We start from the raw sequence: 12,720 nt of genomic DNA, 5'->3' as shown, positions 1-12,720 counted from the left end.
ATACCTAAAAACAAATTTAACAAAGGAAGTGAAAGACTTGTACACTAACAACCAAAAAATATTGGTGAATAAAGTTAAAGAAGACCTAAATAAATGGAGAGATATCCTGTATTTATGGATTGGAAGACTTAATACTATTGAGATGGCAATAACCCTCAAAATGATCTACAGATTTAATAGAATCTCTACGAAACTTTCAATGCCTTTTTTTTTTTTCTCCAGCAAAGGTGATCCTCAAAGTCATATGGAATCACAAGGGACCTTAAAAAACCAAAACAGTATTGAAAAAGAAGAACAAAGTCAGAGGACTAGGGCATCTCATTTTCAAAACTTAGAACAAAGCTATCATAATCAAAACAGTGTGGTACTGATATAAGGATAGACATAGAGATTAATAAGTCCAGAAATAAGTCCATACATCATGACCAATTGATTTTTGACATGGGTGCCAAGACCATTCAATGGGGAAAGAATAATCTCTTTGGGAAACTGTGCTAGATTAATTGGATATCTACATGCGAAAGAATGAAGTTGGACTCCCACCTCACATATACAAAATATAACTGAAAATGGATTAATGACCAAAATATAAGAAAGAAAACTATAAAACTGCTATAAGAAAACATAAGGGAAATTTTGTGTGTGTGTGCTTCATGTTTTGGTCTTCAAAGGAGACCATTAATATAATGAAAAGAGAAACTATAAAATGAGAGAAAAAATTTGCATATCAAGCATGTGTAATATGTACACACACACACACACCCCACACACACATATGATAAGGGTCTAGTACCTTGAAAACATAAAAAACTCCTACAACTCAACAACAAAAAAATAAACAACCTAACTAAAAAATAGGCAAATGACTTGAATAGACATATCTCCAAAACAAAGATATGCCAATAATCAACAAAAACATGAAAAGATGCTCAACATCATTAGTCACAGGGAAATGCAAATCAAAACCCCAATAAGGTACTACTCCATACCCACTAAGATGGCTATGCAATGGTGCAGTCACTGTGAAAAACAATTTGGCAGTTCCTCAAACATTTAAACCTATAATTACCATACGATCCAACTCAAATATTCATGAATGAATGGATAACAAAACTGGTCTATACATACAATAAAATATTACTTAGCTATAAAAATAAACGAAGTATTGGTACATGCTACAAAGTTCACGAATCTCAAAAGCATGCCAATTAAAAGAATCCAGACACAAAAGTCACATTTTATAAAATTACATTTATATGAGAGACTCAGAATAAGTAAATCCAAAGAGGCAGAAAACAGATTGATTGCTGCCAGGGGCTGGAAAGACAAGGGAATAAGGAGTGTGATTGCATAAGGGGTATGAAATTTTCTTTTGGGTTGATAAAAGTATTTCGGAATTAAATAGAGGTGGTGGTTGCACGACATTGTGTCGTCACTTCAAAGTGGCTCATATTATGTCATATGAATTTCTCCCCAATAAAAGAGCTTCAGCAAAACAAAGGAAATTAGCATAAATTATTAACTTGAGTTAACAATAATGTACCGATATCGGTCCATTAATTGTGACAAATGTGCCACACTAATGTAAGATACTAATAATAAGGAACACTAAGTTTGAGGTATATGGGAACTTTGTACCTAAATTAAAGAGTTAATTTGAAAAAAAAGGAAGTTGAAACACAAATGACAGATTCAAAAAAATTTCTGCAACTCATTTGATCGACAAATAATTAATTTCCCTAATTTTAAGGGCTCCTAAAAATTAAGAGAATGTTCACATATCCAACAGGAAAATGGGAAATGGAAAATGGATCAAAACAAAATAGAAAGTTCCTTAAAAGTTAAATACAAATATCTCCTACATGTCTGAAGAAACATTTAACTTCTCATAAAAAGAAAAATACACATTAAAAACTGCACTGTGGGGACAGAGTCCCAGAGAGCAGTTTCCAGGCTCTTGGCCTCATGTGGAAAGGTGCTGGTTCGAGTGATAGATGGCCATCAGCTGTGACTGGTTGGCCGTCAGCTGTGGCCAGTGGCTAATTAGCCATTGATATAACTGTTGTAGCTATGTTGGTTGGTTGGTTGGTTGGTTGGTTGATTGGTTGGTTGGTTGGTTGGTTGGTTGGTTGGTTGGTTGGTTGGCAGGCAGAGAAGCGGACAGCAGATTGTGGATTGTGTGGATCCTACTTCCTGTGCGTGTCTTGCCCATCTGCCAGTGAGACTGGGGTTCAGGAAGACCCCTTATTGGGGTACTGGTGGATGTTTGCTTTTGTATCTCCAACCCAGCCACCAGCAAGAATATAGTGGTATAACTCCCCTATCTATGGCTCCATTGGTGTTCCTTTTTCACCTCACCATATCCTGCATCCTTATGCAGGGAACGGGATCACAGTTCCTGCATGACATGCACTGTTGTAACATTTTTATCCACCAGAATGACAAAAATCTAAAAATTTGATAACATACTCTTAAATAAGGCTGTATAGAAATATAATGGTATATATGTAAATCAGAATAAATCTATGGAGGATAAGTTATCAATATCAAAATTACAAATGAATATACCATTGACCCAGAAATTTCACTTATGGTAATCTATCTTACAGATATACTTACATACCTAAGAGATGACATATGCACAATTTTATTCATTTTGGTGGTGTTTTTAATAGCAAAAGTCTAGAAAAAAACCTAAAACTCCATTATGAAGGGCTGCACAAATATTATTTATGGTACATGTATATAATGACATACTATGAAGCTTTAAGAAAGAATGAAACAATTCTCTATGTACAGCCATAAAAAGATTCCAAGATCTATTGTTAAGCGAAAACAGTAGAACCGTACGTATAAATGCTAATTTTTTTCTCTATAAAAATATAGGAAGGTAGAAAAACTACAAGCATATTTGTATTTATTTGTATATACATTAAGAAACTCTAAAAGATAAAACAAGAGTGGTAATCATTGGAGGAGGGGTGGATGGATAGAGAGGCATTGAATGGATTGGGTTGAAGGAAAGCGTTTGATTAAATACTTTCACATATATATTTATTTTGAATCACATAAAAGTATTGCCTATTTAAAGTTAAATTTAAAAATATTTAAGTGATGATGCCAGAAAGAACTTAAAATGTGCATATTGGTGTAGACTTTCTCAGATAAAGGAAGACATGCAACAGAGCCATTTCATCTAAGACTTTTAGTCTGATAACAATGCTTCAAGAATTTGTGTCTTCTTTGACCATGGGTCAAAGACCATGGGTTTTTCAAGGAGAGTTCCTGGGCTGGTCTTGTCGTTCAGATGGGTCTGCACTCCTCAGACTCTGACCTCTCATTTATGTTTCCTGCTCCATCTTCAGTGCCCAGAACTCGGCCTGACACCAGCTAAGTGCTAATGAGCATTTATTGAATAATTGAATTCAGAAAACTTCTACAATTGTGTGAATTATTTTAGAGGTAAATATTGGGTCAAGGGAGAATAAGACAGATTCATTTTTTTAAAATGAAACATCCACTTTAACTTGACAATTCTTTAAATTTTATTAAATTTTTTGGGATGACATTGGTTAATAAAATTACATAGGTTTTGGGTGTACAATTCTATAATACATCATGTATATATTGCATTGTGTGTTCACCACCCAAAGTCAAATCTCCTACCATCATTATATATTTGACCCTCTTTACTCTTGTCTAACTTCTCCCACACCTCCTTTCCTTCTGATAACCACCATATTGTCGAGTTTTTGTTTGTGTTGTTTGTTCATTTGTTGCCTTCAGTTTTATATCCCTCATATGAGTGAAATCGTATAATCCTTGACTTTTTCCATCTGACTAACCAGAATCCTCCCAATACTGAAAATCTGATTTCTACTCATAGAACAGAAGGAACTACTTGCATGTTTTTTTTCTGGATTCCTTTAAATGTGATTTGCATCAGGGGCTGGAAAAGGCTATGATTGGGTGAAGATACTGACTGTATTTTGGAGGAGGAACAAGTAAAGAAGGATTAATTCTACTGTGTGGCTTTGTCCCTCTATATGGTGATACTTTACTAATATATATATGTATATGAACAATTTTGCATTTATTTTTCAAGCCCTTGGGAATTTGATCTGAGTACATTAGAGCATGAAATTGGAACTAAAACAGAAAAAAAAACAGCCTTAGGAATTCCAACATGAGAATAGAAAATAAAAGGAAAAGAAATGTATTTGGACTTGTCTAAAATTCCACTTCTAGTAAGAGTCTGTGACAATTAACTCATGAATCTTGTTTATCGTCAAATGACAGAAAGGATCTTTAGATTTGACTTCTTTATATTCAGACCTTTATGATTCACCTTTGGACTGAGAAATGGCCATAAACATTTTAAGAAAATTGATTTATATCAATTATTTTCTCTAATTTTTTGGAGTTTTGTAGCTCAGAGGCTTTTATAAAATATTCTACTTTGAGATGAAGAGCCATTTTAAGCAGTACACCCATCAGTGGGAATAGAGTTTTCTTTCCTCTCAGAATAGCTTTCCTCAGTACAATGAAAGATTTCAAGAGGGGATATCTCTGTATCCAGGTATCACCCATATCTGTGAAGCAAGAATGTAATGAATTTAATTGTCTAGGGAACCTCAGTTCATTTCCTGAGCACTAAACTCATTTGGGGAGGGGGACAGAGAAATGGCTATCAAAAATATCTATCTATGGTATCCAGTTGCATAGAAAACAATGCCAGTTAAAATATGTTAAACCAATTTCTCAGGTAATGTTAAAAAAAAATACCCGGCAACATTGACAAGTGGATAGAAATCACTCATCTTGACAAGTGATTATGCAGATTAGGAAAAATGCAGGAAGTGTTCTGTACCACTGAGGAATGGGGACTGGGAATAAATCCCCAGTTGATATAATGAATAACATGACAGGCATGTTCTATACTAGGTTAACTCTCCCAGAACTCGAGTTTAGGCCACACTAAAGATGTGGGGGAAAGGGCATGAGAAATGCTTTAAGGTCCCAGGTAGCTGGGTCCTCAGAGAAATTCCAAAATACGTAAGGTTTTCTGGCCTCCTGACACAGATACAGTTTGCTCTTAGATTTTTCTCTTAGGCTTTTGTGTAACCCAGATCTCAGTTGGACCTGTATAATCATTTTATTCTTGTCCATATTCATTCACACTCTTAGGCCTACATTGAAACAAAATTGGGGATTTGAAAGTAGATCGTATTTCTTTGCCACCTGGTCTCAGAAGCTGACCAACTACATCCACCTTCAACATGCCTTCTTTGGATTCAGTAGCATTTATGAGGGTGCGTGTTGATCCGGTCCTGTGATATTTCTCGAGCATTGCCATTGTCTGTTTGGTAAGATGGCAAGCTGTTCACAGCATTGCCTCTATCTGGCACTTCCAGAATTCACCCAATCTCTGACCCAGGACTGTGTAGACCATGAGCCCATTGTTTTGTGTGAGGATTTGCCGCTAGGGACTTCTTACTGGTATCTGCATTTAGGAATGTGCGCTGAACAGGGTTTCAGTAACAGGGCCAAATGCATCTGGTGAACCAGAAACTTTGCACCTCACACTGGTCTTTCTAACGAGCTGTATATTTGTATTTAGAAATGTATTCTGTTTGTCATCTTCTGTTAAAGGGATAGATTTTGTATAATTTCTTATACTGGACAATTTAACAATAAATGCGAAGCAAAATAAATTGTGAGTGATATCATGATTGAATATTCCACACATTTCTTTAAATAATGGAGAAAGGAAAAACCAGAGGAGCAATCTGCCATAAATTCCTTTGGAAACGGATCTAGTCCCAAGTCCCTGGTGGTTGACTGCATGGTTTACAAAATGCTGCTCTTCTCCGGAGCCATTGTTCTTAATTTGAGCTCCATGAATGGACTATAGAGGGTCGTTTAACATCCTGCAAGTGTTTGGAAGACTTTGTGTTTATACACACTTTACTGAGAAATGGCAGAAACTTTTATATCATTTTCAAAGGAGTCAATGACACTAAAATATTAAAAGCATCCATGTAGAATCTCACAATCCACTTGTAACTAATTTTAGATGGCTCTTACCATTTAATTTTAGATGGATTAAAATAAATATTATGTTGATTCATTTATTTAGTATTAGTACATATTTATGGGACTTTTCCAGAAACCAACTACTGTCCTAGGTGCTGGGGATATAGAAATGAATAAGCTCATAGGAAAAAAATGGTGGAAGCATTTTCTGAGTAAAGGAACCAAACAGAATTAGGGCAAAGGTGACTCTCCGTTAAGTTTTCTGATACTAATCTGACACTTTGTTCTTTTGAAGGTTGGTTATCACTACTAGTATATACTTTTAATTGAGTTACCATAACTATAAATCACTTCAATTAACATTAACTTCTATTGTGGCAGATACAATTAAGAATACATATGTGACTATTTCTGCCTTTTATAATGAGCTTTCATAGTAATCACTATTGGAACTACAGTATTAAGTATAATTACTAAGTAATCTACTAGAACATAGAATTACTTTATAATTATATGATATTTTCCTAAGCAGATAGCATGTAGTTCCTTTAAGAGTAAAGCACAGGAGTGACATTTAGCAATCTATTACATAATTGATGAACTCTTGTTCATAAATGTGAGTTAACATTCATAAACGATGGGCATTTTAAATTCCAAAATAAAACCAGTTACTCAGCATCTTTTTGAAAAGGAAGACACCTTATTTATTTTTTTTTCTTTATTTTTTTTCTTTTTTATTAAATTTATTGGGGTGACAATTGTTAGTAAATTTACATAGATTTCAGGTGTACAATTCTGTGGTGAACACACAATAGGATTTATAGATGATGTAATACAGAATTTGACACCTTATTTTAAAACCCTAAGTCCAAGGGGAAATACTGTCTAAACACACAAATGATTTGGTTTTAGAGTCCAAAAACAAAACAGATGTCGTTATTGTCTATATTGAAAAGTAAGTTTGTATTTAATGCACTAGAATGGGATTTTTTGAAAAACAGTTGTATCTTGGTCTACAGCTAATTTTTTGGCAGGTAAATCTAAAAGCTACTGATAGAAGTTTTGGGATGTGTTTTCCAAAAGATATTTTCTGCTAAGAAAATGTATTTTCTAGTAAATGCTGAACTCACATTTAAAAAAAAATAATATCCAAGACAAACAAACAAAAACTCATAGACACAGACAACAGTTTAGTGGTTACCAGAGGGTAAAAAGGGGGTGGTGGTAGAAGAGGAAAAAGGGGGTCAAATATATGGTGACAGAAAGAGAACTGACTCTGGGTGGTGAACATACAATGCAATATGTAGATGATGTATTATAGACTTGTACACTAGAAACTTGTATAATTTTAGTAACCAATGTCACTCCAATAAATTTAATTTTAAAGAAAGAATCCTTGGGGGAAATATGAGGTCTGACAATTAAGTTCGCGAACTTGTTGCAACGATGTTGCTAACCTATTTTGATATCAGAGGGATTTTGATATCAGAGGGATTATTCATTATGAATTTGTACCAACTGAACAAACAGTTAACCAAGTTCACTATTTGGAAGTGCCCGGAAAGGCTGCGTGAAGAAGTTAGACGACCTGAACTTTTAGCCAATTCGTGACTCTTGCATCACAACAAGGCACCAGCTCACACGGCACTGTCTGTGACGGAGTTTTTAGCCAGTAAACAAATAACTGTATTGGAACACCCTCCCCACTCACCTAATCTGGTCCCAGTGACTTCTTTTTTTACCTGAAGATAAAGGAAATACTGAAAGGAAGACATTTTGATGACATTCAGGACAGCAAGGGCAATAAGATGACAGCTCTGACGGGCATTCCAGAGTTCCAAAATTGCTTTGAAGGGTGGGCTAGGCCCTGGCATTGGTTCATAACTTCCCAAGGGGAGTACTTTGAAGGTGACAGTAGTGATATTCAGCAGTGAGTTATGTAGCACTTTTTCTAGGATGAGTTTGGGAACTTAATTATCAGAACTCATAGTATTTCCTCAAGGTCTGTGACTTATTATTTAACAAATAATCCCCAAAATATTATAATATTCTGTAAGGCAGAAAACAATAAAGCAGATAGAAATGCTCCATTTTCAGTGAAATAAGAATTAGAAAACCAAAATTATTTAATAGGTGTATTAAATTTTTAGGGCTTCCATAACAAATTACCATAAATTTGGTGGCTCAGAACAACAGAAATTTATTCTTTCACAATTCTGGAGGCCAGAAGTCAAAAATCAAGGTGCTGGCAAGGTTGAATCCTTTTTGGACTCTCTTAGAAAGAATCTGTTCCATGCCTTTTAGCTTCTGATGGCTGTTGACAATCCTTAATATTTCTTGGTTTATAGATACACCTCCAATCTCTGCTTCTGTCTTCACGTGACCTTCTTTCCTGGATCTGTCTGTGTCTTCTCCTTTTCTTCCTCTTACCTGGGTACCATCTGTCATTCAGTGTCTCAGCTCCCATTCCCCGCACAAAAACACAGGATATGGTGAGGCTAATGTAGGGACAAAGCCCCAAAAAGCAGTTTCCAGGCTCTCGGCCTCACAGAAAGGTGCTGGCTCAGGTAGTAAATTGCCATCAACTGTGATTGGATGGCCATCAGCTGTGGCTGGTTGGCCGTCCCCTGTAACCAGTGAGCCATTGGCCACTAACATAACTGCCGTGGCTACGCTAGAAGAAAAATGAGGGCTAGCAAGAGCACATTGCAGAGAGGCGGATGCCGCCAGTGAGAATATAGTGATATGATTCCCCTACTTATGGCTCAGTGAGTGTTCCTTTTTGGCCTCACCATGTCCTGAGTTCTTATGTGGGGAGCGGGAGCTGAGACCCTGCCTGTCGCCCTGCACGACACTAAAAAGGAACACCAACAGAGCCATGGACAGAGGATTCATACCACTATGGTCTCACTGACAGCTAGGTTGGAGATACAGGAAGCAGGAGCCACACGATCTGCAATCTGCCGTCTGCTTCTCTGCCAACAAAGCAAACCCTTGTTAACTGCAATCCGCACTTGCTAGTTCAGCCATGGCAGTTTTATCAGTGGCTAATGGTTAACCGATGACAGCTGATGGCCAACTAGTCACAGCTGATGGCCATCTACTACCCAAGCCAGCACCTTTCCACATGAGGCCAAGAGCCTGGAAACTGCTCTCTGGGACTCTGTCCCCACACCATCATTTGGTTTAGATCCCACCCTAACTTAGGGTGATCTCCTCTCAAGATCTTTACTTATGTCTGCAAAGACTCTTATTCCAAAGAAGATCACATCCCCCACATATCTTTTGAGGAATACATTCAACCCACTATATAAGACATTAATGTACATACAACATTTTAAAGGGAATGAGAGTGGTGAGATCTCAAAATAAAGCTAGAGCCTTAGAAGTGGAGATCTTACATGTAGAAATGACTTTTGAAGAAAATGTAGGCATCCTCAGGGCATTCAACTTCTAGGAAATTATCACCACTTAACAGAAAAGGCAACTAATATTAGGTAACAAAATGATTCAACAAGTAGGCTCACCCAGGAATGATGTAAGAGATCCAAAATCTCTGGCCTCTTGCAGCTTTTCCCACTCCACCTCATCCAGTGGAGGAAAAGGGACTTAATGTGGGCATAAGGATTGGTTGAAGTGGAAAGAAGAGAAAAAAAAAACCCTGAGAATATGGTAGAAGAAGGAAAATGGTCTGAATTTGGTGGCATTCCTTGCTCTGGCCACTTTACTATCTCACAGTGAGGTTATAACGTAATTTATTTTATCCCTCCAACTACCACTTTTGCCTGCACTGATCACTGCTCGTTGAGCCTCAGGAACAGTGTTAAATAAATATTTTTGAGTTGTAATGAGCTACATTGATTCAGTTATAGTTGGGGGCCTTGGGACCCTACTGAGTTTAGGAGGATGTATGCATAATTTATGTATCAGGGACTTGGTTTTGAAAGTGTGTACCTCAGTTTCAGAGGGCAGCAGCATTGACTCATTAATTGAGCATTTAGAACCATACTTGCAAACTTTCAAAAGCAAATCAAGGACTTGAACATGGGATTTAATATACAATTTCTAGCTGTCTATTAGAATTTAACCATTACTTTTGAACAGGGATACTATTGGAGACGAGTGGGTCATATAATCTCTATTGCATCTACTGAACTCTACGGTTGTAACTGGAAAGAAGCCATGACCAATATATAAACTAATGGAGATGGCCGTGTTGCAATCAAATTTTATTTGCAAACAAAAGTGATGGGCCTGCGATGGTCCATGGTTGGCAGTTTGTTGACTACTGCTTTTGAGCCAACATTTTAAGAACTGTACTTATACTGTGGGTCCCTAAACTGACTCTTCTGGGATCATTTTAAAATTTCAATCAATGGTACCTCTAGTCCCTCAGTCAGCAGCGCTTAAACCATTGGTACGATTTCTCCCTTCTTTATTGTTCACAGCTAGACAATCTCGGTGTGTGATTGAGCACATTATTTCCACTACACCACCTAGGTTCAGGGAAGTCTCTATTACCAAGCTATTTCTCCAGGCTTTTGCTTGCTCTTTTGACTTTAGTTCTTTTCTTCTTTGAGATCTCTTACAAACCATACATGGAATCATCCTTCTACAATATATCTCAGAAACATTCAGTAAGTGAGGATTCTCTGGAGTATCTGTGTTAAAGTTGTGAAGTGCTAGAGAAATATGAGCTGCAGGATCCCTAATAGTAGGGAAAAGACAGAGAAATACATTTAGACCATGGAGCCTGTGATTCAAGACTTTCAAAAGTCTGGATGCAGTTGAATCCACATCAACCGAGCAAACTTTGATTTGACAGGAGAGTAAAGTACTTAAGAGGGAATCTTTTTGAAGCAGACCATTTGCTTCCAAATCTCGGCTCCAATATGTGCTAGCTGTGTGTCTTAGTGAGTTACTTCACTTCTCCTCATCTGCCAATGGGGATAGTAACAGTTCTTACCTCATAGGATTTCTATGAAGAGTAAACCTTTTTCAGACACATACTGGCACATAGCAAGTGCCAATATATTTCTTATTATCGTTATTATTACCAGTCACCAGCCCATTGCATTGCTAGTGCTAAATATTTATTGAAAAAACTGTTATGAACCAGGTGCTGTTTTAGGTGCTGGGGATGGAATAGTGAAGATAGACTAAGCCTCTGCTAGGTTCCCTATTATGTAATTAGTTTGTAATTATGCCCTATTAGTCATTAGATTGTTCATCAAATATTCACTGAGTACCTTTGATGTGCTAGGCACTTCTCAGCATTGGGACAGCTATTTATTGATAGTCTCTGCTGTCATAAAATTATATTTAGTCATTTAGGTGTGGTCTGTTGATCTAGACTACATGTCCCTTGTGGTCAGTAACTGTATCTTAATCAGCCCATATCTTAGGAGCTGACAAAGGGAGTATCGTATAGAGACTGATTTAAAAAATAACCAGTTAATAGATGAATGAATGAGAGGATAAAGTGAACACCTACATTCACTAGGCACAGATAGGTTAGCACCAACTGATTTTGAATGAAATTCAAGTCAATCAGTCTTGTCAGAAATATGTCACACACCATTCCATGAAACTCACACTGAGACCCTAACATCCACCGTGTTCCAAATTCAGAGGCTCATGTTTCATTGATAGTGTGCATGGGGGTGGTGATGGGAGTGGAGCTTCCCAAGAAATAAGATTCTAAAGGAGTAAAGGGATGTATTAAATAGAACACAAGGACTCTCTGAGGATTTGCAAAACGAGAGGTCCTGGTTAAAATGTTTTCTACTTTGGGTAAAAATGAAATCATAAAAAGTGTAAAAGATCTGAAATTATAAAACAACCCAGAAACCATATTGGAAAGACCTTTTGAAGTCTTGACTAAATTAATTGTTTCATTCTACTTGGAGTAAGAATGACTCTGAAAACTATAATAAATCTGTAATTTAAAAAAAAAAGAGAGATGATATCTAATAACACTTTGCGGTATGTAGAAAATAAAGAAGGACAATACACATCCCTTGAGAGAGCTCCCATTATAATTAGGTGCAAGAGTATAGAGTGTGTGCAGGAAGCAGACCATGTTCAGATACTGGGGAGCAAAGGGGAAAGCAGCATTTGGAGTGTGTCTTGTGCAGACTTGAAAACTTGAGCCCTTTAGGTGCTTTACTAAAGCCTGGAGTGTACTGCTCAATCTGGAAGATGTTTCCTTAAAGTTTCAGAAATACAGTCTGACTCATTTACCTCAGCCATGCTTATGGAAAATCTTATCAGTAAGGAAATGGTTTTACAGGAAAATGATTCTGAGACCTTTTGGCTGCCCCCACATGCAAATCATCAGACAGTATGCAAATGGAGAACGTAATACACTCAGTAATTGCAGAATGAAACATTTCCATTCCTCCTCTTAAATAGAAAAGGAGGAACTAAAAGTGTCCCAAATCCTAGACACCTCACCAATAAAGTAAGAGTTATGTAAAGTCTTCACAAGCCTCAGGAAAGAGGTTAACCGCATTAGCCTCATAGATAGAGTACATGGGGTAAAATTTGCATTCTACAGTATTGGCCTAAATTTCTGGAAAGGAAAAAAAATCCTGGTTGTTATTTGTCCTTAGGTAACTGAGTTACGATCATGCAGGTAAATGGAAAATGAAAAGCTTTAGCAAAATCCTAATGACTATATCT

The sequence above is a fragment of the Rhinolophus hipposideros genome (genome assembly GCF_964194185.1).
Source record: "Rhinolophus hipposideros genome assembly, chromosome: 12".
NCBI lineage: Eukaryota > Metazoa > Chordata > Mammalia > Chiroptera > Rhinolophidae > Rhinolophus > Rhinolophus hipposideros.
The sequence above is the reverse complement of the archived record's forward strand: the minus strand, read 5'-3'. Positions refer to the sequence as shown.